The sequence below is a fragment of the Micromys minutus genome (genome assembly GCF_963924665.1).
Source record: "Micromys minutus genome assembly, chromosome: 1".
Taxonomy (NCBI): domain Eukaryota; kingdom Metazoa; phylum Chordata; class Mammalia; order Rodentia; family Muridae; genus Micromys; species Micromys minutus.
Genome location: NC_137969.1, coordinates 111,384,072 through 111,391,140, shown reverse-complemented (window position 1 = coordinate 111,391,140; position 7,069 = coordinate 111,384,072). Strand labels below are relative to the sequence as shown.

At 44.8% G+C, this 7,069-nt stretch overlaps 1 pseudogene across 1 annotated transcript; it reads right to left on the bottom strand.

The window, feature by feature from the left end:
- Positions 1–2,695: 2,695 nt before the first annotated feature.
- LOC308438215 (sulfiredoxin-1-like) lies at positions 2,696–3,073 on the bottom strand (annotated as a pseudogene). Its single transcript has one exon. The product of its transcript is annotated as a sulfiredoxin-1-like (transcript).
- Between the last annotated feature and the right edge of the window lie 3,996 nt (positions 3,074–7,069).

Genomic DNA, 7,069 nt, shown 5'->3' with positions numbered 1-7,069 from the left:
TCTTATGAGAAACACAAATTCAAAATATTAATGTGAATTACCACAAATGATTATTTTCTCAGATTACAATATAGCATTAGGTCTTTTGGAAACTCCTCAAACACTAAAAGCGTCTTAAGCTGATAGATATGAAGACAGAAAGATAGAAGATAGATAATAGGGAAATAGTTAGATCGTGGGAGGTGAGGTAGGAAAACTAGGTAGTAATGATAAAGATATAGAGATATAGTTAAAATGAAGATAGATATGGAGATGTGGTACAGTTAGTGTCCTAACTAGGGTTACTATTGCTGTGATGAAACTCCATAACAAGGCAACTTGGGGAGAAAAGAATTTATTCAGCTTATACTTCCGCATCACAGTTCATCATCAAAGGAAGTCAGGACAAGAACTCAAGAAGGGCAGGATCCTGCAGGCAGGAACTGATGCAGAGTCCATGGAGGAACGCTGCTGACTGGATAGTTCATTATTCCTTGCACAGTTTGCTTTCTTCTAGAACTCAGGACAACCAGCCTAGAGATGGTACCATTCACAGTGGCCTGTTCGTGTCATCAATTGCTGCTAATCAAGAAAGTGTCCTACAGGCTTACCTACAGCCCCAACTTATGGAGGCATTGTCTTTGGCGGGAGGGGGGGGGGTTAATTGAATAAACTTTTATTTTAGAATGACTTTAGAGTCACAGAAAAGTTGCCGGAGACTAAGGAGTTTCCATAAATCTTTCATCCAACCCACCCCAGAGATGTGATTACCCAAACTGGAAGGTAACTAAAATCCAGACCGTATGAGTTCTGCTTGGCCTGCTAAAGTGCTTTCTCCCCCTAGTCTCTTTTTGGTCCTAAGAGTCAATCCAGCATTACAATGCATTTTATCCCTTCCAATCTCACTTTCTGGGACACTCGGTGGCTTGAAAATGACAAGCGACTACCGTCTCTGTGTGGCATAGCAAGTACCACCCCAGTCGCTGCTTCCATTGCCTCCTGGACTCTGGGTTTGCAGCAGCCCCTCTGAATGCCCCATTACCCACCCCATTCTGCTTGTGAGTCATTCTTGGAGTGGGGTACCCAGCTCTTGAAGACACCATTCTGTGACTTTTGCTAGGTTTTAAGAAGAGCCCTACTTAAAGGCTGACATGGCAAGGCCCTCTGTATGCTTGTGTGATAAACTTATGTGTGAGAGTGAGAAATTCTGTCTCTTGCCCACCAATATTCATCGGTGATAAACGATAGCCCCATGTTCTTTAGAGTCCCTCCCACCGAGAGCTAGGTCTATTTGTACTTCTTAAATCTAAGGAATGAGCTGACCAGCAGAGACATAGTCCTAATACTGGGGATGAAGAAACCTTGTCACCTTTTTAAAAAATGTGCCTGGGAGATGTAGTGCACTCCTCTAATCCCAGCACTCGGGAGGCAGTGGAGGCAGATCTCTGTGAGTTCAGGCCAGCCTGGTTCTACAGAGTGAGTTCCAAGACGGCCAGAGCTACACAGAAAACCCAGTGTCTCAAAAATAAGATAAAATAGAATAATTGGTGCTTTTCTCACATGCGTATGTCTGTGCCCAAAGAGGCTAGAAGAGGGTGTCAGGTCACCTGGCCTGGGGATGACAGTGTTATGAATCACCATGTAGGTGCTCTTAACAGCTGAGCCACCACTCCAGGTCCTGCTTAGTCACTGCTTGGAACCCTGAGGCCATCTTGAGAATAAGCCTGTTCTGACCTGCTAGAGAGGCAACAAAGATAACCAAGCCAGTGCAGCCAACACTAGTAGCTACAACGGCTGAGGTGATCCCAGCCCAGCTAGCCCAGGGCTATGGGCTCATGAGCAAGGCCAGGCCACCCCAGTGGAGCTTAGCTAACCCACAGAATCATGGGTAAATGAATACACGTTTAGCTGTTGAGTTTGGGGATGGCTTGTTTCATGACAAAAGTTATTTCCCTCTCCAGCAAATGGGATCCCAGTTGTATTGCAGGAAGCACAGTGCCAGTCCCAGGGGATGAACGAGGTGGTCATGCTCGGCCGTGAGGGCATTTCCTAATGTCTGCTGTCTTTGCGGCCGTGAGTGGCAATGGTCACTAGCTCAGGCCAAGGCGCCAGTGTGCAAACATGTGGAGAACAGGGTCCTGAACCTCTGAACGGGGCTTTCATTTCTGACACAAGTTGGTCGAGCGGGTTTCTTCCTTTACAGACATGATTTCTAGAAACACAGCAACCATCTTGTGACTACAAGGCAAGGAGCAATGAGGGTAAGGCCAAAAGGTTACCGAGAGGAAGGCCTGCCTTCACCGAGTGTAGACTCAATACTGTGCTAGCCACCTGGTCCAGCATCCAGGCTGTGGGGATAACAAGCGTAGGTGTCCCTTCACTTCCTGGTACCCAGTTCACCTACTGTATCATAAAGGATATCATAAAGATTAGAGCCCTTGTCTCCAAGTCCATCCTGTTTCTTACTTCCTTCTCTTGGCACTCCTTCAGGGTCAAGGTCATGATATCTTTTCATAGACAGAAGAACTGAACCCCCCCCCCATTCCTGGGAGCTAGTCTCTGGGGGCTAGTGCATCGGCACTAGGAGGGGGACCTCTCTCTGAAGTATAAAAAGAACATATCCCTTGTACAACTTCTGCCTGCTGGGGGCTGCACGTGTCATCTGAGCACCTGGAAGCGGTGCTGTTGTGGAGGGGGTAGGGGTATCAGGAGGTTGCTACTGCAAGTCTGGTGTGGTGCGCCCAGGTACGTCCTCAGGTCTGAAAGCGTGGACCTCACGAGCTTGGCAGGAATGGCCTCTCTCTGTAGCTGCTGGTAGGATGCACAGCGGTGGCAGCCCCCAAAGGAGTAGTAGTAGCTACCACCTTGGCCCCTTTGATCCAGAGGACGTCGATGGGGGCACACGGTCAGGGTCCTCCTGTACCGTGTTCATGAGGGTCTGCACCCTGGTCGGGTCCAGCACGGATGGCAGCGGCCGGATGAGCACGGCGATTGGCACGTTGTGCACCGTGGTGATGCCGCCGGAGTGGATGCTGCGGCCCTGGGTGCCACCGGGTCCCTGTCTCTCGACCGCCCCGGGCCCCGCACCCACCATGGAGGCATTTTCTTAATTAAGGTTCCCTCCTCTCAGAAGACTTTAGCTTGTGTCAAGTTAAAATAAAACTATCCAGCACATATAAATGAAGAGATCAGTGGCAATAAATTCAGAGAAACGCTTGAGATAGAGATGCATGGGGTGCTGAGATAGGAATTCTAAGATGGTTTCTCAAATTACCAACTCAACCCCTGCCTGTGCCCACACCTCATGGATTGTGACTATCTATCACAGAATTCCTTTCTGTGATTAGGTTACATTACATCTTATCACATGATTGACTTTAAAGGGGGGAAATATTCAGGCCTGTGTCACCAAGTCATGTTAGCCTTTTAGCAACAGAGTTACAGATGGGCGGTGGGGTGAATGCCTTTAATCCCCACACTTGGAAGGCAAGAGCCATAGAGTTAGAGGCCAGTCTGGCCTGCACAGTTAGTTCCAGGACATCCAGGACTGTTACATGGAGAAATCCTGCCTCAAACCCCATTCCCCACCAAACAACAACAACAAAACACATAGTTATATGCGTTAGCTATAGTCAGAAGAGCAAAGAGGAGATCCAATATATAAGAAGGGTTCCACAAGCATGCTGTTTCTGTAACAGATCCTTAGGTATTTATAAAGCATGGTGACCCCAGACTGGCAGAGAGAACCGGTTGGTCCTGGTTGGTGGGTACAGCAAAGGATGGTGCTGACCAATGGTGACAGTGCAGCAAGGTGCGTGAGACCCTTGGATTCACGGAGGGACTGAGAAGAGCCATGGAGGGCATGGGACATCACAGAGTCCCAAAGTGACAAATACGACTGTAAAGCCTCTTCCAGATCTAGCATTCTAAAGATGTGTAAGAGAAGTCAGCGTTAGATTAAGGCTGAAAAAAATGGCGGAACGCAGAAGCAGCCCAACCGGGGTCCAGATTTAAGTGCTGGTAAGTTAGGATCCATTATCAAGTCAGCAGGTGGATGAGCTGAGCAGATTCAAAGAGTGTGAGACCATTGAGAAAACACACACACACACACACACACACACACACACACGAAATTACACTGAAGAACATATACATAATGAGTGCATACATTGCACCAATGTCATCACTGAGTGATTGCACATGGATTTTCTTCTTAATTCCCTTGTACATGGATTTTCTTCTCCCAATAAGGTGCAACTGTCTCCACCCTAAGAAGGAAGAAGCCAAGACAGCTGAGAGTGGATAAATGCCTCTGCTTTCCATAACTCATAAAGTAAAAGTTGGGGCAAGACATCAAGCAACTTCGCATCACGTACTGTTTGCTGGTGACTTCCATAACTGGACTCCATAAACAATTCTGTTCAAGGAAATCATCTTGAGGATTTGCTCGCCCCCTTTACCATATGCTGCCATTTCATAAAGCAAGAGCTCCAGCCCTTGTTTGCTGTGTATCTCATGGTCCAGTAGTAACTCATAGAGTGGCAATCTTAGTAAGCAGGGATTTCTACAAGCATTTGGGGAATGCTAAGAACAGTCATGAAGTCAAGCTTTGGATGCCTACTGAACTTCATACAGTATGCTAGATCGTCACAAACATCATAGATGTCAAAGCAGGATAGCTACTTAATGCACAACAATTCCTGGGGAAAGCCTGTAAAAACTGCAAGAGCAGACCTAAACAGTCTACCAATCTTTACTGGGGGTGTCCAAAAGCCTTGTTTGCATTTAAAGTGCAAGTAGACCAGTTGGCCTGAATGAGATCAGTATAAAGAAGCCAAGAGATTTCCAGTAAGTACATGGCTTGAGAGTTTGGGTAAAATCCAAGCCCCAGATGCTTTTATCAGAGTTATCTAAAGAAAGCATGAGAAGAATGAGATTGTAACTAAGAAAGGTCAAATCTAATCAATACACCCCCATCTGGACAAATACATTAAATGAAAGAATGGTTTGAATAGAGCTTTAAGAGGTTTAGCAGAGTAGAAATCTAGACTTTGCCAGTGCTAATCTAGTGCTGCCTGCTAGATCACCAGAGAGGAATTAACCATGATGCCAGACGTCAACTCTTTCCCTGATCCTGATCATTAGAATCTCTCTTAATATTATCTTGGGTCCTTTCCTTTCAATTCCATATATATGTGTAGTCTTCCAACTGCTAATAAGACTTTGGCATCAGAACTCAGTATCTAGATTCCAGACAAATGATTAAGTTGGAAGTCTTATATAAGCATCAGTCTTTTATAAATTTGAATGATAATTTATCTCTGAGAAGCTGAACTATCACTTAGGGGAAAAAAATCCTACAAGATGGTAATATCTAGACTTAGTCATTTTCCAGGAATTGGTGCATCTACTTAGAACAACAGAAAGTCAAGAACTAGGTTATGAGGAAATGGATACCACACTCATGCATTGCTATCATAGGGGCTCTTTGAGGAGACTGCTCTATTATGTCTTTGTAATTGTGCTAATTGTCAATCTCCTTAAGATAAGAAAGGTGAACAGGATGAGGAAGGTAAGAGTTAAGGGATAGCAAGACAGGGTAGAGGTGAATATTCTTGGCCCATGGAAGCGGCACTATTAGGAGGTGTGGCCTTGTTGGAGGAAGTGTATCGTGGTTGGGGTGGGCTTTGAGGTCCTAAGCTCAAGTTCCACTCAGTGTAGAAGACAGCCTCCTTCTAGCTCCCTACAGAAGACAGTCTCCTCTTGGCTGCCTTTGGATCAAGATATAGAACTCAGGCTAGAGAGATGGCTAAGCCATTAAAGGCTTGGCTCACAACTAAAATATAAGATGTAGAACTCTCAGCTTCTCCATCACCATGTCTGCCTTCACGCTGTCATGCTTCCCACCATGATGATGAAGGACTGGACCTCTGAAACTATAAGTCAGCCCAAATGAAATGTTTTCTTTTTTAATAGTTGCCTTGGTCATGAAGCAATGAACCCTAACTAATACTGGTGGATGTGGTGAGAGCGTTACACATGTGTATGTAGTAAAGTCACAGTGAAACTCACATATAAGTACAATTATTCTGCATTTGAAACTATAGCTTAAAATCCATAAGAGACAATACTTTGAAAGTGGGAATAGCAATAAATAGTGAGCCACAGTTGAATTTATTTCCCTTGGCCACTGGAGGAAGATGGGAAGACTCCCTCACCCCTTGGAATCCACAGGTAAGAAACAACTCCTTGGGACTTCACTGCCCAGCCTAGCTTTGATGCGACTCTTTTGGACTTTACTCCGATTGATTTTATGTGCCATCTTTTTTTAAAGTTATTCTGACGATTTTTTTTTTTTTTTTTTTTTTTTTTTTTGGCCTTTATTGATAAAGAACTGGCGTTTCCCATCCTTGCATTTACATTGAGAACATGTAAATCTACTTCCATGGAGCTGACAGTTGAGGCACTGGGGTGCCTCTGAAGTTTCCTTTTCTTATGGTGGAGGCTTGATGCTGCGGACCATCTGCATCGGGTACAGATATGCTGATTTCTGTGGCAGGAAGTGAAGGTCTCTGTCAGTGCGAGGGGTCTTGCCTCAAGTACCCAAAATGAATCATCCAAACTGTCACGTAGATACCCATTAATCTAATATGTAAATGATGGCCAATGAACTTGGGAAAAAATAGTTTTCAAGAAAAATTGGACTTGGTTAGTTATTTAGAGTCTCTGTAGCCAGAAAACCTTCAAATTTACAAGCCCCCCCCCCATCTTTACCTCCTGATAAGCTAGCTGGGGTTACATCTATGTGTCACCATGTTCCCATTTTGCTGTGTGCTTTTTACCACAGTTTAAAAACAAAGTGCTTTACTCTAGTATGTTGACACATGTAATATAATCTAAGAACTTGGGAAGTAAAGGCAAGAGGATGGTCAGTTTGAGGCCAGCCTGGGCTACATCAGGAGTCTATCTCAAAACAAAACTAAAAATTATTTTCACACAACAAAACCTTCTCGCTCATTTAAAACATAGTTGCTCATGTTAAGTGTGCTCTCGGCCTTGTACAAGTGACCATACTTCATCTTTTGTATCA